This window comes from Mirounga angustirostris, unplaced genomic scaffold (genome assembly GCF_029215605.1).
Source record: "Mirounga angustirostris isolate CCGP_5_RB_7025 unplaced genomic scaffold, mMirAng1.0.hap1 SCAF_8, whole genome shotgun sequence".
NCBI classification, from domain to species: domain Eukaryota; kingdom Metazoa; phylum Chordata; class Mammalia; order Carnivora; family Phocidae; genus Mirounga; species Mirounga angustirostris.
The window spans coordinates 133055222-133078502 of NW_026991716.1; the positions used below are offsets into that span (position 1 = coordinate 133055222).

Genomic DNA, 23281 nt, shown 5'->3' on the forward strand with positions numbered 1-23281 from the left:
AAAACATAGGATAATACCTTCACAGCCTCACAGTAAGCAAAGATTTCTTAGATGTGCCACAAACAGCACAAAATATTAAATAATCTGATAAATTAGATGAAATAAAAATAAAAACTGTTGCTCATCAAGACTTCTTAAAATAAAAAAGCAATTGCTAGGCCAGGAGAAAATATTCATAATGAATATATATAATAAAAAAATTGCTCCAGAATATATAAAAGTCTAACAAATAAATAGCAAAAAAAGATGAACAATCCCTTTAAAAATAGAAAATAAAACTTGAACAAACCCTTCACCAAAAAAAGATATATAAATAGTTAATAAGTATTTGAGAATGTACTCAGCATTTCATCAAGGAAACACAAATTTTACTTTTAAGAGGGTAACTAAAATCAAAAGAACTAACAACACTGAATATTGGAGAATATGTAGATCAACAATGACACTCAGTATTGCTGCTAGATTTTAAGATTAAGACAGACACTTTGGAAAATGTTTTACTACACCTACCTTATCAATTCCACTCCAAGTAATTACTCAAAAAGAAAAAACTAAATGTCCTCAAAGCTGTTCACAGCAAGCTAATTATAATAACAAAAATCTGGAAAAACTCAAATACTCATCAACAAAATAATGGTTAAACACATTATCATATATCCAAACAATGTAATTATATTCAGCAAAAAAAAAGGATGAACTGCTGACACACAAAACAACATGAAGCATCTTAGAAACACATAAGAGTACCTACTATATGATTCCATCTCTATGAAGTTCAAGACCAAAGGAAAACTAATCTATAGTGATAAAAATCAGAACAGTGGTTGCCTATAGTGGGTGGAAATCTACAGGAAGGAGGTTCAGAACTGGAATATTGGAAAAGTTCTATTTCTGAGTGGAGTGGTGGTTATATGGGTATATCCATTCATAAAATCTAAAATTGTACACTTAATAAGGAAGTGCTCAAAAACCAAAAGGATAGAGACATGAGCCAATCTGAAAAGCCAATATACCAAAACTAGAACAATTTAAACAACAAAATAAATAACACAGTATTGAATTCTAACCAAAGATATAAAGGAGTATTCATGAGTCCTTGCCGATATAAATAAAAGATTGAATAATAAATAAAGAGGAGACAAATCCTTACGACAGAAATATTCCAAATAATACACATAGATACTTTCCCCTCCAGGAGGTGAAACTTAATTTGCTTCCAAAGAAGTGAGTATGAAAAAAGAAAAGTAGTAATTCCTGATCTGGTGCATCACGCTCATTGTGAATATGAAAAGTTCAAATTCATGTATCCTGAGTCAGAATTAAATGGAAAATAAATGACTGTCTTGAAACTTGATTCCTTTAAAAAATTCAGTATTCTTTTCCCTATGGGGCATATAATCCAGAGGTTATTTAACTATTTACAATTTGAAAGGGCCAGTTTTTCTTTTTCACTTTAACCCATCCTAGACTGATACTTCTATAAAAGACAAAATCAATTACCAGAAAAATAAAATTTTAAAAAGACACGCAAACTACAAGAACTCAAATTTTTACTATTAGATTTATTTTTAGCTACAGTATTCTTTATTTCTTTTTTTTTATTTTTTTATTGTTATGTTAATCACCATACATTACATCATTAGTTTTTGATGTAGTGTTCCATACTATTAGATTTAATAGACACAAAATTGTTGTACTGAGTTGGTAGAAAGTTTCTAAAGTTACTCTCAATTTCTATATTTATTTCATTGTGGACCAGTAGTTTGTGAACTGGCACTGATCCGTAGACCACATTTGAGTAGTAATTATATAGTTTGCAATGTAACAAAAATAAGGATTCATTCATTTATTCATTCAGTAAATGCTTATGAGATTCTTACTACATGTCGGGCACTGATATAGGTAATAAGAAATCAGTGTGAATATGACCTACAACATCCCTAATCTTCTGATGTTTATAATCTAGTGAAAAAAGAAAGATGTTTTAAAAACCTAATAATTAAATCATCTGGGGGAAATATCGGAAAGTAGTATCAGAGACAAAGGGATGGAAAAATGTGATAGTGTCTGGGTGGCTCCTTTGGATTGAGGATCAGGGAAAACTTCTCTAAGGAGCTGACATTTGACTAAGATCTAAATGCTAAAAAGATTCCATCATGTGAAGTCCAAGAGAAAGAGCAGTACGGGCGGAGGAACAGGTAGCCCAAAACCCCTCATAAGTACATGCATTTCCTGTCAACATGGAGTAACAGATAACAAAGGATAAATCTGTCTTTACCCTCCTTCCTGAAACAACAACAAAAATGGACAAACTATATGAAACAATGGCTCTCATGGCATTGGAAATCAGGAAATGTAGGACAGTGATCCCCAAGAAATAGGAAACAAATAAGGTAAGTCTCATGATCGCTTGAGTTTAGTGCATGGAGAAAGCTTTCAGTCCCCAGAGAAGTGTGGGGGACCCTAGGCAGAGCGTAGAAAAGTTGAGAACTCAAAGTTAAGAAAACTCAGAAAGACCTCTTTGCTGGGGACACCAAAGCAATCATAGTTCATAGGGCAGAGGAACAGAAAAAAGATAGCTATATAGAAAAAGGCCTCCAGAGATTTGCAGAGGATCTCCTTTAAGTACTCACTTAAGGAGTAATAGCTAATAAGCCAACAAAGGAGATAAAATCATAAAAAATTTCAACTAATCACAAAGAAGACAGAAAAAGAGGAAAGGGAACAAAAAATCAAGATGACTAATAGAAAGCAAATAGCAATATGGTAGGTTTAAAGCCAACCATATAAATAATCACACTTAATGTAAATGCTCCAGTAAAAGACAGAGATTGTCAAATTGGATATAAAAAAACAGTATCCAACTATATGTCATACAAGAAATGCATCAAAAATAAAGACACAAATAGGTTAAGAGGTAGAATAGAAAAAGATAAACCAAAACTAAATCAAAAGATAAACCAAAACTAAATCAAAAGATAAACCAAAACTAAATCAAAAGAAAGCTATACTAATATCAGAAAAATTATACTTAGGGCAAAGTGTATTAGCTGAGATACAGAGGGTCTACCTTAGAAGTTTGTACAGCTAATAACAGAGCTTCAAAATACATGTAGCAAAAACTGATAAAAACTGCCAGAAAAAAAAAAGAAAACTCAGCTTACCATCAGATTTCAGCTCTTCTCTCTGCTGCCACCAGTGATACATTTGTTACAATTGATGACACCTTATGATCATCCAAAGTCCATATGTTCACATGTTCAGGTCACTCTTGCTATTGTACATTGTATGGCTTTTGAAAAATCTGAAATGGCGTGTATCCACTAGAATAGTACCATGCAGAATATTTTCATCGCCCTAAAAATCCTCTCCCCACCCCCAAACCATCAACCTCTGATTTTTTACTGTCTCCATAGTTTTGCTTTTTCCAGAATGTCATATGGTTGAAATTATATAATTAGTAGCCCTTTCAAATTGGCTTAGCCCTAAGCCAATTTGACTTAGAACATTCACTAAAATTCCTCCATGTTTTTTCATGGCTTGATAGCTCATTTCCTTTTAGCACTTCATAATATCCCATCCTCTGGATGTGCCAGTTTGTTTATCCATTCCTCTGTTAAGGAAATCTTGGTTGCTTCCAAGTTTTGGCAACTGTGTTGCCAAACATCTATAAACATCTGTTGTGCAGTTTTAAGTTTTCAGCTCCTTTGGGTAAATACCAGGGAGTGCAATTGAAGGATAGTATGGTAAGGATAGGTTTTGTTCTATAAGAAACCACCAAACTGTCTTACAAAATAGCTGTGCTCTTTTTCAATCCCGTCATCAATGTATGGGAGTTCCTGTTGCCCTACTTCCCCTTTGGCATTTGGTGCTGTCAGTGTTCTGGATTTGGGCCATCCTAATAGGTTGTTCTAATTTGCATTTTGCTAACAAGGTAAGATGTTGAGCATCTTCCCTATGCTTATTTGTTCTGTATCTTTGGTGAGGTCTATGTGCAAATATTTTGCCCATTTTTTAATCATGTTGTTTATTTTCTTTTTTGTTGAGTTTTAAGAATTCCTTGTATATTTTGGATAGCAGTCCTTTATCAGATATGCCTTTGCAAATATTTTCCCAAATCTGTGGCTTGTCTTCTCATTCTCTGACAATGACTATATTTTAATGCAGCACATTTTAACACTAGCTTTCCCTTCAGTTCACCAAATCTAGCTAGGTACATATTGAAAAATAATTAAGATAAAAATAAAAAATAGTGTCAGAAACACAAAATACACTAATTTGTACTGTTTATCCAAGCATTAGCTGCTATTCATAAATCCACTTAGACTTTTAGAAAACTAACAAAATGAATTCTGTTGATGTTGTTCTTCAATGAGTCAGATTTTTCCGTGTGATTTTAGGCACCCCAAGATCATGGAATGAAGAGTAACAGAAAAATAACAAGGATGGAAATAGAACTGTATTGTTTTGTATTTTGCTCCCTGCGATCATCACTGTTACAGCGTTTAAAAATTACAGAAACTTTTAGGTTTTCCATTGTGAAAATGGTTGTTTATTTGTTGGGAGCAATGTGAGGGATCAGTTTTAAATAACACATCCTTGTTATCCCAACCTGCACAACTAAAGTTGTTGGACTGAAAGAAATGAAAATTTCCAGTCTTTAGATAAGGTCAAAAATGTCAAAATCTTGCCTATCAGGTCATCTTTCTCACTCTTCACTATCTACTTCTAGAAGTTTGGAATTTTCCTTAATAACAAAGTTAAATTTTTTAAAATGAATGCTTAAATACATTAAAATTTAGCAATGTGGCTTAATTAACCTATGAGCCATGAGGAAAACATCTAATAAAGCCATCTTTCATCAAATTAAATTTGATGTGAGTCAAAGATTTGAGTATATAAGATAAAATAATAAAACTATTAGAAGCAAATTAGGAGAATTTATTTCCTTTTGGAGATGAGAAAGCTTTCCTAAGCAATACACAAAACCCAAATTCCAAAAAGATTAGTGAATATGACAACATGAAAACTGTATTTTTCTGCACAGAAAAAAATACCATACAAAGTCAAAAGACAAATGACCAACTGGGAAAAATATTTCAACACATATGACAATGAGCTCATTTCCTTCATATATAAAGACCTCTTACAAATCAGTTATAAAAGACCATTAAATCAATAGAAAAATTGACAAAGAACTTAGAGGCAGTTCATAGAAAAGAAACACAAATGGTTTATAACATATGAAATCATCAAGAAATGAAAAATAAAATGTCAATGTTATATAATTTTTCATTTATTGGAAGCAATTCTTAAAATCTATGTCATTTAGATATTTAATTGAATAAAATCAACATGTAGAACAATCTTTATAGTGTGCCTCTACCTGTTTAAAAACAATCATATATATAAATGTATATGTGCATATACACATATACGTATGTATACTTAAATATGCATAGAACATTCTAGAAGAACACTATGCAAACTGGTTACCATGGTTTCCTCTATGGTGGGAGTCTGGAACTCCTGGATGAGGAGTAAATATAATTTTTCATCCTGTGTTCTTTCATAATGTGTAAATTTTTTAATGATTGTCTGCATTACTTTATCAATAAAGAATAACTAGTTAATAAAATTAAGTATTTTATTTAACAAATATTTACTGAGCATCTGCTTTGTGCCACTCTTTTAAGCACTGGGAATACATAAAGTGGACAACAAACGTGTATCTCTGGTCTCAGAGTTCTAACATGCTCCTGGGGAGAGGATAATAAAAGTTTCTAATGAATTCTGTTCAGTCTAGTAATTTTGACTGCAATGTCATGAATGTTTCCTTTGGATGTCCTTTTTTTTAATTTAAGAGAATATATTTAGATTCATATAAGGTAGTTGTTATAGTTTCTTACTGACACAATTGTTGTAAATAATTTGGATGTGCTTTGCTGAGTTAGAAGAAGCAAGACGAGGTTCATCCTTTATGCCTCCATATGTATTCATATCATTTAAGAATTTTGTTCTCCTTGCAACAAAACATTGCTGATTCTCTGCCTTTGTTTTATGGTTTACCTACTGAGAGTTAAGAAGCTTCTCATTCCCTTATCAGTTAATTCATTTTTTAGGATTTACATCTAACTCATGTCCTGAGATTCAGAACAATTCCAGAGTCACTTATTATTCTCATTTCCATTGCATCCCCATATCTTTTCCCCTAGATATAGAACAATGGGGCCAACAAAATATGAAATTACTGCTTTTAAGACTGTTTCACTTGCAAAAAAAAATAAATACATATTTTGGTTAAAGGGTGGAGTGAGGTAAAGACCAGTATTTCTAAAGCAGGGTTAATGAGCCCTAGGCTTGCTCAGTTCTGCCAGGACGGTATTCCTTGGCCAATAAATTGGGGAACGCTGCTTATTAAATTTCCCTACAATTAGGGGCACCTGGGTGGCTCAGTCAGTTAAGCCTCCAACTCACAGTTTCGGCTCAGGTCATGATCTCACGGGTGGTGGGATTGAGCCCTGAATTGGGCTCCTCACTCGGAGGGGGGCGGGGGGAGTCTGCTTGAAAGGTTCTCTCCCTCTGCCCCTCCCCCTACTCTCTCTCTCTCTCTCTCTAAAAATGGATAGCTAAATCTTAAAAAAAAAAACAAATCCCTACAATTAAAAATTGTCTCCACGTTGGAGATTTACAACACACGTCAGCATGTTAGGAGTGAGTTGGACAGTCAGGTAGTCAGGGCCGGGGTCCCCAACAAGAAGATATGGAGTCCAGACAGCTAAAATAAAACAGCACTAACATCCTGTTTTGCAGCTTAAACAGGATCGCATTAGCATTCTGCTTTGCAGCCTTTCCAGAAGTCTATTAGCTAAAGGTGAACCTTAATAAAGGAATCTTTTATTTTCATATGGAAAAGACACAGCTCCCATCAAGAATATTCTGCTACAATTTCATTAATTCACATTTAGACAAATGTAACAGAATCCCTATCACGGGCAAGGGGCAGTTAAGACATAAGCCCCCAGATGTCAGCCCAAAAAGACCATCAGCACGTAGACATTAACCTAATAGATAGACAGATACGTGACCAGAGCCCTGATTGGCACGACTCAGCACAGCCTGGTTGCTTAAGATAGTTCCACAAAAGATCTCATAAAAATCCCAAAACTTAGAAACTCCTGGGGCAACCCTCTCGGGCCCCCCTCCGTCTCCAGCAGCTTTGTGCGATTGCTCAATTAACCTTGCTCTGCTGCCCACCACTCTTCATCTGGTCCCACCTCTTCATTCTTCAAAGCTGCGTGACCAAGAACCAGAGGCACTAAAGGCAGAGAATTCCTGCAACAAACTTACCAGTGGCCCTCAACAAAATCCTTCAGTGAAGAAGTTTGCCTAACTTTGGAGCTTCTCTTTCTTCCTCTCTTCTCTCTGCCACAGGTTAGCACTGTGACCTCACTTAAGACTCCCATTCTCTCCAGCCTCAGGTTCTTCTGTCTCAAATCTAAAAGTTGATGCCGGATGATATCTGAGGTTCCCATTCCACTTTATCACGCTAGACTCTTGATTTCACCTTAGAAAAATTAAGCAACTTAAGCGTTCGACGCTATTGAATGATTCGAAACACAGCCAAGTAAATAATAATCTGGTTAGGGAATTCCAAAATATGCTTTATGATTGATTAACGTGATATGGAGTGATACTCAACCTAAAATACTGACTGGTTTATTATAAATACTAATGGTTTTAAATCTCTTTTCAAGGCTACTAAGCATAAATCCCAGAAGACGATAGAAAGAAATAATCTTCGATACCAAACTGCACAAAAAGCTATTAGTTTAGGTTTTAATTTTTCTGGGAAATAGGAAAAAAGTTTAAAGTTGCCTTCTTGTAAAATGACTAAGAATAATATATATTTTTTTTTAAGATTTTATTTATTTAGTTGACAGAGAGAGAGACAGCAAGAGAGGGGACACAAGCAGGGGGAGTGGGAGAGGGAGAAGCAGGCTTCCCGCGGAGCAGGGAGCCCGATGCGGGGCTCGATCCCAGGACCCTGGGATCATGACCTGAGCCGAAGGCAGACGCTTAACCGACTGAGCCACCCAGGTGCCCCAAGAATAATATTTTTAACTATTCACATGAGCAACTTTGTCATGACTTCCTAGATCGGTCATGCAAAAAAAGAAAATGGGGTATTTCTTACTGGATTCCCTACCCATTTGACCGCCAAACAGTCCTGCACCAGCCTTGTGTTATATTCAAATGGCTCGAAAGCCTGAGGAAGCAAATGAGGAAAAGAACAGATTCCGGACAACTCTATGCTAATCAAGAGATCTCCTGATATCAAGGGAATGTATAGTCTCAGATCTAATCAGAATCAGTTTCAGTTTTGAATCTTTGCTTCCTTCTCAGCAAACTCCAGAGCACTTTTGGCCCGCTCTGGAGTCCGTGCTGTTAAAAATGTATTAGCTCCTAGCTAACCTGAAGCTTCCATCTGTACGAATTACAGCACAACAGACCTCTGTCACAAGGAGCACGCTCTTGTCCCCAGGCAAGAAGAAAATGAAAAGACTAAGTATGTGTAGGGTGAGAACAACTGAAATTCCATATTGCCTACCAGAATCAAAGACTTCCTCATAGGGATAATCTTCCCTGGTATAACACATCAATAACCAATAGCAACAAATGCAGAATCCAATTTTTTTTAAGTATGGGACAAAAGAGATCCAATTCAAACCACTCCCTCAAAACAAAATAGGTTGGGGAATAACGTTCCATTTAACAGAATACCAACAGGACTTTTAAAATTACAGCCTCTCTTTCAACGAACACTCGGCTCAAGAAAGTTCTACTGGTTGCAACTCTAAAACCAATCCGAGAATTTTCTCTGACAGGGCCCCTCAAGAGTATGTTCAGCCATGGACCCAGGCTTCCTATGTGCTGATTACTTCTTGACTTTTATCATTACACATTGCTTCCAAGACTTCCAGGGGCAAAAATAGCCTTGCTTAGTCCTGAAGTTTGACTCAGCATTTTCCAGTCTATTAGCTAAAGGTGAACCTTAATAAAGGAATCTTTTATTTTCATATGGAAAAGACACAGCTCCCATCAAGAATATTCTGCTACAATTTCATTAATTCACATTTAGACAAATGTAACTAAAAAATCAGGGACCATGACATTTTCCTACTTCATACCCTGCAAGACATTGGGCCTATAGATAACTTTTTATGAAGCAAATGCAACTTCTGATGAAAGCCTGTGAATAACAAATACTTATCTGAGAGCCTAAGCTTAATAAATCAAGAAGCTAAAATTGGTTGTTTTGTGTATGTATTTAAAATCTTTCTGGGGCACCTGGGTGGCTTAGTCGGTTAAGCTCCAGCTCTCGATTTCAGCTCAGTCATGATTTTAGGGTGGTGAGATCTAGCCCTGCGTGAGGTTCCTCACTCAGCGGGGAGTCTGCTTGAAATTCTCCCTCTCCCTCTGCCCCTGCCCCCCCCCCCCCCGCTCTTGCTCTCTCTCTCAAATAAATAAATGTTTAAAAATAAATAAATAACAAAAAATAAAAATAAAAACTTTCTGATTTAAAAATCTTGAAAAAGTTTGAAGAGATTCTCTCCAGAGACTCAAGCATTTTGTGGAGGTTCTGCTTGAATTCCCACCTCTTCTATGCCAATTAAGAGTGCCCCTCTCCACCTCCATCTTGTGTAGACTTCCAAATCACCAGATAAACCAGCAGGTAAAAAGTCAGTACAAATACCTTCAGATCCTAAAAGAAGTTGTCATTTAATGAGGGAGACACAAGAGAGAAAAGGAGACTGGATAGAGGGCTCTGTAGAAAGGGTGCATTGCAGGATCAGGAAAAGCTGTCAGCAAAGGGATTTGTGTTTGGGATGTCCCCAAAATGGCTTACAGAATCTAGATACCCAGCTGACCTTGAAGCAGGCCTTGTGGGGACCTTCAAGGGGATGGTGGTTAGGGAGACTTCAAAGAAACTTGATCTAATGGAAAAGCCAGCATTAACTCCTACCTGTGGAAACACAGGTCTGTATCCTATCCAAGGACACCAAAACTAGATGGGCTTCATTTTCTGATGGTCTTCAGAATGTTACTGAAACTAAAGTCATGGGCTGCATCCTCATACAAGCCAATTCATTTCGATTTTTCCTCGGTCACAGACTGCCCCCTCAACCTTGTACATGCAAAGCCTTGACAGAAAAGAGTTTTTGAAGAGCAGAAGGATGAAATAAAGTAAATCTACTGTCTTCATACACATTGTTCTTTATCTAGAAAGACATTTTAAATGAGAAAAGTTGAAAGAACTGAAAAATAAATGATGCAGCCTTTTCTGTTCGGCAGTTAATATTTAGAAGATCTAGATCAGGCATTTATCAGCTCGAGGCTTGACATGTGGGCCAGCTGGTTTGGCAATCTGAATTAGCACTCACTTGGAAGAATCTGATTGGCTCATTCTCACATTGGTGTTAGTAACTCATATCAACTTAAAGAGCTTTCCCTTCCAAAAAAGTATTCATTTTAACCCAGATTTAACAGTGAAGAACATCTAGGACTAAGGAAATCCAGGCAGTGAACTGAGAGTTCACTCATTTGGGAAATCACAGAATCTCTTTGGACCTCAGTTCCCTATCTATAAGGTGGCAGTGTTAGAGTAAACAGAATCTAAATTCCCTCCTAGCTAGAATAGGTTTGGCGTCTGATTCTATGCAGTAAGCATTAACATTGGGCGTCTGAGACAGGTGAGTAGGGGCCTCCCAACCCAGGCAAGTATAAGGCTAAGAGCACATGCCCGATGGGATAACCCAGGCTGGGAGACATCGAGGGGCAGAAGATGATGAGACTTAAACTCAAACTTCACCTTAATGATAAATCAATAGAGACAACTTATTGGTGAAGTCCAGGCAATAGAATTCTCTAAAGGGGAAACAAACCTCCTATAAGAGACAGTCAGCTAGAGTTCAAGACTGAGCTCAGCCATTCCCTAACAGCATGTCTTGGACACACCATTGAACCATTCTGAGCCTCAGTTTCCTCAATGCGTGTGTTACTATCTGCCCCACATACAGACAGCACAAAGTCTTTGTATCAATATAAGAAAATAAACACACACACTCAGTAGATTGTAAAGCAGCCACACCTCAGAGCTTCCATGTGAACAAGCATTTAGGATTTAGAAGGAGGTCTCCCTAGGATAGAATAGAACAAAAACAAGAGCAAACACAAAAGTTAGAAAACTATTTTTGAGAAAACAGCTTCCTACTTGCCCAATCCTAAAATACAGACACCGAAATATCAATATGTGACACTTCTCTAGGCTCTTCAAGAGAATAGAGCAGATTTTCAATGGAAATATCTGCATAATAAAAAGACAGCTAAACCTGAGCTTCTGTCGTACTTACTCAAAGCCCCAGGGGATGTAAGACATTCAAGTAAGCCAAAGAATCACAGAATCTCTCTTTTACACCAGGACATCTGGCACAAGCTGAAGAGTCAAACAAAGGGTAGAGCTCAGCAGAGAGATTAGTCCAAGGTGCCTGAATAATCATGAAAAAGAAGTACAGAAACTGGGGACAGGGAAAAGAAAAGATATTTGGCCACAGCCAAGATTGCCTGGGGACTACTGATTGGGGTGAACAGGTCGGGAAAAAGAAGAAAGTTTTTTCTTACTTGAAGGACCAGTCGGCCAGGAAGAGAAGTATAATCCAGTATGACTGGAGAAAAGTGCTGTTAACCCCTAAATGAGGGAAGAAGAGAACCTAACGGCTTTTTAAAAAATTATACCTCACCGAGTTCATTTGTTCTGATCAACTCTCCATGCATTCTCTGAAGAGTCTAAAGAGAACATTCTCTAATGTTGGGTAATAATTCGGTTTTAAACATGACAATAATGTCAGTGTGTATGCATAACCCTGCTAGCAAGAGGAAACTGAATGGGGAACCAGAGTTATATCAGGACTGGAAAGATGGGTTTTCCAATCATTCTGTGAAACAACAGTTGAAGAGAATTGAGGTCAGGGAAATTCCCAAGAGAGAAACTCGAGAGATAGCAAGCCAGAGAACCAAGAAGTAAATCAGATCAGATGCTATGGTTGACAGAAAGGCTTAGGGAGAAATTTGAGAGAGAGAGAGAGTATAGGGCATTAAGGTAGAAGTGGTAGAAAATCCTGAGGCCTACAGAAGTGTTAATTGGGGTATGTGATCAATCCTGAAAGATGCTGAATCCAGGAGGCTGAATACAGAGAAGGGCCCCAGATTTGACCCAAGGGGAGACTTTGAGAGCAATGGTAAGAAACATATGCCCATTGGGCATAGACAGAGGTACTCAATGCCCGAACTCATCCAGGATTGAGAGAGGAAGCTCTTGCTAATTTGCTCCCAATGCAAAGCACACAGGAGTAAGTATTTAATGCAAAGTAGAAATGACCATACCCCATGTCTAGAACCCTGCTGTTACGAAGAATACCAAAATTTGAAAGCAAAGTCACCTCAGAGGGTATCCCCAAGGCCTAGTTGCTCTGCTCACTTACTCGGCTTTGATAAACGCTCTGGTGTCTCTCTCTCCTCATACTAGCTTGCTGGCGTCCCGGCTCAGAATAGCTTGGGGTCTGGTGTTCCTCCCAAGGCAACTGATTTGTACAGAACTGTGGAATGTTTCCGAGTGTTCACAAAACAAAACTAAGTGGTACTCTTGTGCCTAGCTCAAACCTTGCTTGACAATTCCCTCTTAAGTCCCCATTACCTACGCAAAAGCAGCTCTGGTTGATTAATCAAGTTGAAAATCCAGCTACAGGAAATCTTGGTAACTTGTGTTCCAGGGTGAAATCTGGTTCTAGCTGGAAAACTTGGGCCACATTTGACCAAGAGAGGTCAAGTTCAGATCCTTCTCTTTGACAGATGGCTGCAACTAAATCTAACCAAGAAAAGGTAGTGTTAATTCATATGCTATAAGGGAACTCGAAAGGTAATCTTGTTCGTTCTCTTGCAGTGAAACACCTGGAAAACATTAGGTATTCAATAGGCATGTGGTGAATGCTGAATATTCAAAAAGGGGCTCCTATCACATTACATGATTAACATCCGTACTCACTAGTGAGAACAATTATGTACCTTTTCTTTTTTGTCTGGATGGCAAGAGAGTTTGGGGTTTATGGTCCAACAAGGAACCAGAAAAAAAGGATTTTAGCAAAATTTGCTTCAAGAGTTTAACACGTGGAAAGAACAAGATTGTTATAACTGAACTGCACTTTAAGTGAATTAATAAAATGTTCTTGTTGCAACCGTTAATTTGCTAAAAGAGCAGAATCTTCAAAGGTGTTCAAGAAATTAATGAGACTACATATGGTCATCAGACTATAAAAACTATTGCAAACTTCCCTAACACTGTGCTATGCTCTGAGGTATCCAAACAGAATGATCATAAACAAGTAGCCTAAAAAGTATGGTTTTCATGTTGATAGCATCTTTGGCTCAATTTTTGAAAAGATTAAAGGTTTCTTCCTTAAAAGATGACTTCGTGTAAGTTCAGCCAAGTAAGTTGTGACACAGACATTGAATTACATTCTATAGGAATGAACAATGTTAAATTGAGATTCCCGGGAAATACTTGGAGTCAGCTTCATTTCTCTCCTTTCTGAGGGGTCTGTATTTTCCTATTTTAAACCAGAGTTCAGTATCAATACATACATTTGCCCATAAGTGGATAAATGTTCTGGGGTGCCTGGGTGGCTCAGTTGGTTAAGCGACTGCCTTCGGCTCAGGTCATGATCCTGGAGTCCCGGGATCAAGTCCCACGTCAGGCTCCCTGCTCAGCAGAGTTTGCCTCTCTCTGACCCTCCCCCCTCTCATGCTCTCTATCTCATTCTCTCTCTCAAATAAATAAATAAAATCTTAAAAAAAAAAAGTGGATAAATGTTCTATTTCTCTCTGGCATTAGAGATCAGTGCATAATACTCCTAAGAAAGAATTTTCCTTCACAATAGGAAAAGAACTGCCCTGCTCACATTTGAAATAGAATTTCACAAATTTCTGTCGAGCACTTTGAAAGAGATTATATAAAATGAATAACAAGTCTAAAGAAAATTGAATATGGATCAATTAAAAGGGGAAGCAAAAAAACCAAAAAACAAAAACAAAAACCCGGGGCACCTGGGTGGCACAGTCGGGTAAGCCTCCAACTCTTGGTTTCAGCACAGGCCGTGATCTCATGGTCATGAGATCGAGCCCCCCATCGGGCTCTGTGCTCAACAAAGAGTCTGATGGAGATTCTCTCCCCTCTCCCTCTGCCCTTCTCTGGCCACACATGCTCTCTCTCTCTCTGTCTCTAATAAATAAATAAAATCTTTAAAAATAAGTAAGTAAAAGGGGAATCAAAAATATATTTTTAGTTTTGTGCAGATTAAGTGACTAGCCTCATACAATGATGTTTTCCTGCTAAAAGAATGTTGTTCTGCTAGAGGTAATTATGTAATAAGAATTAGGGTAATTTAAACTCTATTGAAAAGGGGATTTAAGAGATTCTTATGTCACAGAGAAACCCAAGAATATGCTTGAAATCCTGGCTCTTATGCTGTCATTAAAATAGCTAGACAGGTACCAAATTAATTTTATGTACCAAAGGACTCAATAATTTTAGATTAAACCATTTTAGGTTAATTAATGACCTGATGGCTCATTAATTGGGGAGTTTCTATTTGCTATACGCTTAAAGTTTTAGATTTTATATTGGGATCAAAGAACCGTAACATTGCATTACTTTCCAAGTCAGAATATTTAAACTTTTCTTCCAATATACAACTTGAGGAAGTAAATATCCTCCCAAGACAACAAATGTTCTGTATCTAGCAAATGACCACATTGGTACAATAATCTGGAGTCCCTAGCTAGATTCAATTTATGAAAAGATGCCCTTTTATAGATTTCACAATAGCCTGATTTTCATTTCGTAAATGTGTTTCGTTGTTTAGTGTTTTTATTCATTCCCATTCAGTGAGGAAGTGAATCCACTGTTGGAGGCCCAGTGCCACAGGTTAAAGTCAGAGAAATGAGTCATGCTGGATTTAGTCCCTAGAAGTACTCGCCAGCAAATGCAGATGAGCTTATCACTAGCACTTAAAATGATTTCATTCTTTCCCCTCATATGTTTCCTAGGGCTGTCGTAGCAAAATACTACCAACTGAGTGTCTCCAAACAACAGGAATTTATGCTCTCCCAGTTCTGGAGACCAGAAGTCGGAAATCAAGATGTCGGCAGGGCCGTGCTCCCTCTGAAACCACAGGGGAGAACCTTGCCTTGCCTTTTTCTAGACTTCCGGTGCTGGTGGCAGTTCCTTGGCCATCGTTGGCTTGCAGCTATGTCACACCAATCTCTGTCTTTATCATCATGTGCTGTCCGTGTGTCTGTCTCTACAGTACTGCCTTCTTATAAGGACATCAGTCATGCTGGATTAGGGGCCCAATCCATTATGACCTCACTTTAATTCAACTAATGACATCCACATCCACAACTACTTTATTTTCAAATAAGGTCACATTCTGAAGCACTGGGGGTTGGGACTTCAGCATATCTTCTTTGGGGAGGGATGCACAATTCAGCCAGTAACACCCCCAGCTACCTTTAATCCTCTTCTGCCAGTAAAACTCTCGTATGCCGAAGGAGTCTCTACATGGTAAGAAACTAGAATAGGGATGAAGACAGAAGGCCCCATTGGTTTATAATGTTTTTACTTTCTTCCACACCAGAAAGCATACTGGTTAGGAATTTTTATTAGAGGTCTTTATGAGAAGACTTATGTGTAGAGAAGTTAAATGCCTTGCTTGGTAGCGCCCAAGTGTCATACGTCATGGGCAGCCCGGTCTCCTGATCCCTGGACTGGTGCTGTTCCCACTAATACATAGAGCCTAATATAAAGCCCCATCAGTATGGGTCCACTGACACTCAAAATGCAAATTGGATGTTTTCAGATTAGATGTTGTTATAAAGGGGCCACAAGGAGGATCCTTGCAGTGATGAAACTGTCGTGTGCCTTTGGGATTGCGGACTACCTAGGGATGGTCCTAAGATGGTCCCCAGGCCCCTTTCTTCCCCTCTGGTTGAGTGGCAGTCCCTTCATAATACCACCGGACCACCTAGAAAGCAGGCTACGGTGACAACCATAGGTGCCATCCTGTAGGGCATGGGAAGTTCCCTGAAGAAAAAAGAAAAAGTCCTTTCGCTACCTCCTCAGTCAGCAAATGGAAAGGAATTTTGCTTAAAGAGATTTCAAAGTAGACAATGCATCTGCTCAGACCCACCCTTTGCCTCCCAAGTCTTGGCCTCAAACCACTAGCTGATGTAAGAGAATCTCTAATGTGAATGAAAACAGCATAGGGCCCTGGGGCACAGTGGCCAGGCCACAAGGGACACATGCAAAGATCTGGGTTTGAATCCCCTCTCTGCCCCTGCCTCAAGTGGGGGTTTAGACAGGGTACTTTTCCTCTCTGGGCATCGGGCTTATGGAGATGACAACTCCTGTTTCCCGGGACTGCTTTGAGAAGTGACTGAAATTGTTCATGTACTAGTAAAAGCGCTGGTTATAGAGCCTGGAGCAGGTGTTCAGTAATATTGTTTGTCTTTATTCAGGGCCCCACACATGCAATATTCCGAAAATGCCATGGACTCTCTATTCAAGTCTGTTGTGCTATTTCTAGTTCAAGATTCCGCCCTGGGCTATTTCGGCAGGAGGTTTCTTGTCAGATTAATTCTTTCGTTTCTAACTTTAACTCACTCTCAGTAATGTATTCAGACATTTTTGCAAGGGCTTATCCACATTCTAGTAATTTGGGGGTGAGTTTAAACTGGCTAAATTTCACTTTTCCACTACTTCTATTTCAATGGCTAGTTGAGAGGCCTGTCTTTTGCTCACATTTGTTCATAGTTTGCCTCTTTGGCAAATATCTCTCACCTGATCATTTTGGAGACAAAGGAGAGTAGCTCAAAACCTAGGAGCCCAGGTATTTGATCCTGGGTTAGCATCTGATCAGGGACTCCTCCAGGGTGACAGGCTGTCACTGGCACTATGAGATGAGATGGCCAAGATCCTAACAACAAGAATTATGTCTTGACTTCACAAAAATGTTTTTCCAATCTCTCCCTATATATGCCAAGATGATAAAGATAAGTCATCATGCCCTAAAAAAGTAATTACCCTTATGCTGGCAAGCCTAAACGTAATTTAGAACTGTTAACTATAGAACTGACTATTGAATTTGCTAGAAAGTCATCCAATATGGATTTAGAGGCCATTATAAATCATCCAGAGAAAATAACCTCCCCTTTTTTTTATGTGATGCTAGGTACTAATTAGACCAATCAGCCCCAGGTGGGATCTTATTTATTTTCATGTTAGAGTTATCACATGATTCCATACCAGTCTTAATCTCAAAAGGAATCCCCATACAAACATTAAATAACATAAATTGTGTCATTTCTTAGATTGCAATGAACCAGAAACATTAGCACACTACATCTAAGAAGCTGCTTTTGTTTTATTTTTGGTGGAAGATTAAAAGAGGGTTAAATTTGTGTTCATTTATTTTAACTCAACATTTATTTTGTATTCAGATTACTAAGGTAGCCCAGATATGCTCCACTAGCAGAAAACTTGGAAAAAAAAATAGAAAAGTACAAAGACAACTATAACTATCAGTTATAAATCCACTAATCATATAGTATCATTTTAGCATATTTACCTCAGTCTTGCTTCTCTACAACATTTTTACATAGGTGAAACAGTTGTGCTTCTGTTTTTTGTTTTTTTTTTTACTTAGCATTCATAAATGACAATATTTCCATAAACATCCTTGGATTGATGGTATTCCTTTATATAGATCTACGGTCATGTGCTTAACCATCCTGATAACTAGGCTCATGACATTTATTTTTAATACAGAATTCTTTAAAAGAATCATGCTTACTTACGTAATTTAGAAAATACTGAAACGCATAAAGAAGAGAATATAAATTGGTGGCTAAATTTTTAAAGGTGGCCGTGATGATTTGAAGACTGAAGAAAATACATTGACAACTGGCATTTAGTGAAGACCCGAGAAGTAGCAGACCGTGGGCAGTTGGATTTGTGACCTTCACAAACAACCCCGAAAGCTCAGAGTGTTATAATCACCACTTTACAGGTCCAGAGCTCATAGGTTTTGAACAGATGGGTCTGACCCCATGTTTATGTTTTCTCTTGGCTATGTCAATATTGCTCTCCCAGAATCACCTCCACTCCACCGCCATGTCTACCCCCACCATCACCACCACCACCAGCTCCAACTCTATACCACCACCCCCATCACCACCAGATCGCCACCCTTAGGGCTTCTTATCTCCATCACCACTTCTTTCCATCTCATGTCTATATACCCTTTCTTCTCTTCTCACCTTTATATTCTCCTCCTCTCTTGCTTCACTTTAACCTCCAACAAGCATTTCCTTAAGTGTCAGAGTAACAGAGAGAGAGCAAAAGCCACCCTACCACACTCGCCTTAGGAACAATCCCCATTATTTATCCGTTCGACAAAAGCTGACGGAGAACATACTATGTGGCAGACACTGTTTTGAGCACTCAGTGTATAGGAAGTCCCCCATTTGCGGATTTTTTCCGACCCCGAGAGCTCATTGTTTAGAATTTTCTTCATTTTCACATACTGTTTGCCGTATGAAACACACTTGCAAATTGCCAGCCCATGTTGGTGCTACCAGTCCCCACAGCCTAGCCTCCATGCTGGCTGGAAAGCAGAAGTGAGCTGTTCAAGAAGGATCCCTGCGTCAAAAGGAAAGTCTCAGGCAATCATCATGAAGTAATTTCTTATCTCTTATTGCCACAGAAAACTACCACAGGAAAGAACTTCCTTTTTCCAGACTCAGCTGATGTGCATTTGCTTAATGCAGCTTGCTGCAATAATTTACACACACACCCTCCCCAGAAAAGACTCTTGATATAGGAAGGAAAGGAAAGGAAGACAATTCAAACATCGATGAAAGGATGAGTACCTCAACAGATACATACATTGAAGTCCCTTTCCTCCTCACTTGCACGAAAGAAACGTGTATTCTTTCTGTTCCTGTTTTCTATGTAAAATAATGAGTGGTAGAGGAATCAGACTCTGTATATGACTGTGCACTGCCTAGGACCATAGTAGGAACACATGGGCCCCTGCGGAAAAAGAAAATCCACCACTACAGTCAGAGATGCCTTGGTGGGTGGTAACTCTGACTCCTACAATTACATTTCTTTCCCATACACACAAAGTAAACCAAATGCTCCAGATGCGCTTGGTAAAAACCTTGGAACCAACATTACCTAAGTTGTCATTTATATACAGGTATGATTTCAAGCCTGTGACTTTTTCCTAAGACTAAAATCCCATCCAGCTGCCTGCCTACAAAGGGGGATCCTCCACAAAGAACCCAGCTTCTCCAAAGAGGGTGGCCACAGAGTGATTCCCCAGGCGAATTCCTCAGGACCCAAACAAGTACTAAATTGTGCTTTTCTAAATCAAACCCATGGTCCACAGTCCAAGCACCTGTCAATACAACATCCATTCAAGAAAGAGAAAAGCAGAATGAGTATACAACCATTCTCCCAGGGAATTAAAGAGTAATTTTAACACTGGACTTCCCAACAGCAGGTTCATGAAGAGCTGAGCCAACATTGTATCATCTCCCAAGAGTCACATTTTAAAACTCATCACCATTCTGAAAGAGAGAGTGCTAGGGTATCAATTGCTTTGCCACCTTGATAAGCCAAGCAATGACGCCTGATACATCAGCCAAGGAGTGATTTTACTTACATGCAAGAAAAAGAGAGTAAATCCAAGAGCTGGCTGGTTATCCCTGAGTTCAGAAAACTCATAATCCACTGAAGCAAAAGCTGGGATTCCACCCTACACAGTCAACAGCTCTGGAGGCTCAGTCTACACAGGACTACAATTAGAAACTGAGCAGAGACTAAGGCTCTTTCGAAAGAAGAGGAAGTGTCATCTCTACTTCCTCAATTTTCTTGTTCTTCCCTCTTATTGTTATTGATCCCTTCCTCAATCCCCAAATCCAAGGCACCGTGCACAAAGAGTACCCATGTCCTGTCTGTCCAACTTCACTTATCCCTAAACACCACCCACTGTCTTCGTTTCCAGGACACACGCACAAAACATTACCTGGTTTTGCTTTCCTGTTTTGGAGGCAAAGAAGTGTACTTACAGGCACGGAGGGTGGAAACATTGGCAGAGCTGGTCTCAGTGTGTTCAGCGGAGATGCTGCTTGTTCATCACCTACCTCGTTTAGGCTCAGTCCTATTTCAAAGTTCTCTTCTTTCTCTTCTCCAAATAGTTCATAATGCTCTTCTCAACAGAGGCTAAAAGCATTTTCGGGTAAAAATAAGTCTTAGCCTGCCACTGTTTTGCAGCACAAATCATAAATTCTCAAACAGCAACACTTGTCTTTCCCCCACCAGGCAAGGAAATGACGGGCTGGGAGTCAGAGATAATTGAACTCCTCACCAATAAATTCCTGCCCTCCCACCTCTCCTTTCCAACGGCAGCATCTTGTTTCTTGGGAAGAGTACAATCTCATTATATTTATACTCTGCTTTCAAAGAAAAGGAAACAAACCATTAGAATTGAGCTCGTGACCAAGGCAATCTTCCAGAATGTGGGAGCTACATCGTTAGCATGGGTATCGGTTATCTAATTGCACTGACACTTAGAGGCTTAAAACAACCAACACCTATGACCTCAAAGCTTCTGGAGGTCAAATGTCCGGGCCCAGCTGAGCTAGGTTCTCTTGCTAAGGGTCTTCCACAGGCTATATACTCAGGGGGTCAGCCGGGGCTGCAGCCACCTCAAGGCTTGACTGGAGAAGGAAACTCTTCCAGGCACAGTCCTGCAGTTGTTGGTAGGATTCAGTTTCTCACAGCTCTGAGACTGAGGGCCTCAGTTCACGCTGGCTGTTGACCAAGGCCACCCTCTCTTGTTTACCACATGGGCTTCTCTGCACGGCAGCTCAAGACATGGCAGCTGGCTTCACCAGAGGGAAAAAGCAAGAGTGAAAGGGAATGAAGGAGAGTGAGAAGCTCTCATTCCTGGTTAAAATCCTACATGTGGCCCATCAGTCCTGAAAATGGGTGCTTACAAAGGCTTTCCCCGGCTGGCATCATGGGGAAAGCTGCCCTCCCCACACCGGATCCCGTGACAGCGAGGGCACTTTGGTCTCTGAGGGGTGTTGCAGTGAAGGCCTTGGGGTCCCCTGGCCCATTCTCAGCCCCAGGTGTCTGAAGTGGGAAATAAAGGCAAAAAAAAAAAAATTAAATTTCCTTCCTACCTACAGCCCACTGACAAGTCCTTGAAATAGGCAGAGTGACCTTCCTCTCAGAACACAGCTGCCTCCATGTTAATACTTTGCTAAGGGCAAAAGGCAATCTAAGCCCGACCCCCAGGATCCTGTAAGTCTACTTTAACATATAAAAATTCTTTGGAAACTTCCTTTATCTCTACCCCCCCAAGATACGTGTTGGCAATCATCCCCCAAGCATATGGCTCACCGATATACATCTGAAGGGTCTCAGGTCTAAGGTTTTATTAGACAGTAATAAATGACCTTTTCCCAACAATAGCTAGCCTCCTCAAGGTCCTGGAAACCTTGCTTCCAAAATTCCTTAGAGACTTATGCTATCCCTAACCCCCTCCGAACTTGAAAGTCTATAATGGGCCACTCCTCATGACCCTGGTGCAGCTCTTCCTGCCCACAGGTCCTGTCCCTGGGCTTTAATAAAGCCACCTTTTTGCACCAAAGACATCTCAAGAATTCTTTCTCAGCCATCAGCTTTGAACCCTAACATCTTACCTACGTCATTGTCCATTCCAAGATCTCTTATCTGGGACCTTAGGTCAAGGTCCTCTTTGGGTACTTCCACTGAGGCCTCTTTATGCAGGAAGGAGGGAAGCTTTGAAGATACCTTTCTGACTACTCAGTACTTCCTAGCCACCTCCCCTCTCCACACCCACTAGGGTCTATAACACTGCTGGAGCCTTTTGTTTGGGGCTCCCTCAACATTGAGACTACCCCCACATCTGTGCTCATCCACCTGACTCCACCAGTGCACCATTCCATGGGGGAAAACGAAACAGGGGGAGTTGGTGCTTCCTCCAGCTTTAGACTCTTGCTTCTGCCCTGACAGTAAGTGATTAAAGCCTTAACTCTTTCAGTTGTGGCTGGTCGTTTCCATCAGCCACTCATCACCTCTACCTTGCCCAGCTCTGTTGAGCTCCTGACAGGAAGAGAGTGTGAGCAAGACAGAAGTCACAACTTTTGTAACCTATTCTCAGAAGTGATATCCCATCACTTTTGCCACATTGTGTTTGTGAGAAGAGGAGAGGGTCACACAGTGTGCACTCCCGGGGCAGGGATCACAGGGGGCCATCTTGCAGGGTGAGATACCGTATGGAAAATTTTACCCAAATACAAGTCGCCCTTGGTCCAGCCAAATGTTAACAAAAGGGAAAACCCTTCTAAAGATAAAATCACAAATATAGTCACACTGCTATGAGAAAATCTGAGACTTGCCTCCAGACATTATAATATCCTGCCACTCACTGTATTCATTACCAAGATCATACTTACTGCTCAGACCTGAAAACCCAATGACCCTAATCATTCAATCTCCAAGACACGGACAAATTAACATAGAAGCAAACCCTATAATAAACTACAAAACTAGAGTCTGCAATTTCAATCAAAAGAATAACTTTTCACCTAACCACAAGCATGAGAAGCCTTCAAGCAAACCCAGAGATTCCTCAGTGGGTTTATATAGTCTCTTTAAGCATCCATCTCAATGAGATTCAAACTCCTCAACACCTGGCTTCTCTCCTCTTGACACTCAACGAATCTTCTCCCTCCTAAGAATAGACCAAGCAGGGCTTCATTGCTACAGTCTCCCCAACACCCTATGGAACAAAAACATACTACTCCTTCCATCTTCCTTTGTAAGCATTTAGAAGGGCTACTTCCCGGCCTGAAACCACTGGGGGCGAGGAAGAAAGGGTCATTCTGGGTTGAGAAGTGAAGAATAGTAAAGAATCCCATTGACCTTAGATCTTCGTCATTTGATGATGTTCGGATAACAGCTGACATTCTAGACAGAAGCCTGAGGCACTGGATTTGCAGTTTAACTGGCAAAAGATGAAGGGCAACATTTTCAAAAGCCAAGTGGAGATCTTCTGTATGTCATGTT

The 23281-nt window shown here is 39.5% G+C and overlaps 1 protein-coding gene across 1 annotated transcript in view; it reads right to left on the reverse strand.

Moving 5' to 3' along the window:
* IPCEF1 (interaction protein for cytohesin exchange factors 1) overlaps nt 1-20007 on the reverse strand; it is a 182038-nt gene extending 162031 nt beyond the window's left edge. The window contains exon 1 of the mRNA XM_045865784.3: nt 19845-20007. The gene's annotated coding sequence lies outside the window, so the exon portion shown is untranslated. The remainder of the gene's footprint in view (nt 1-19844) is intronic.
* Between the last annotated feature and the right edge of the window lie 3274 nt (nt 20008-23281).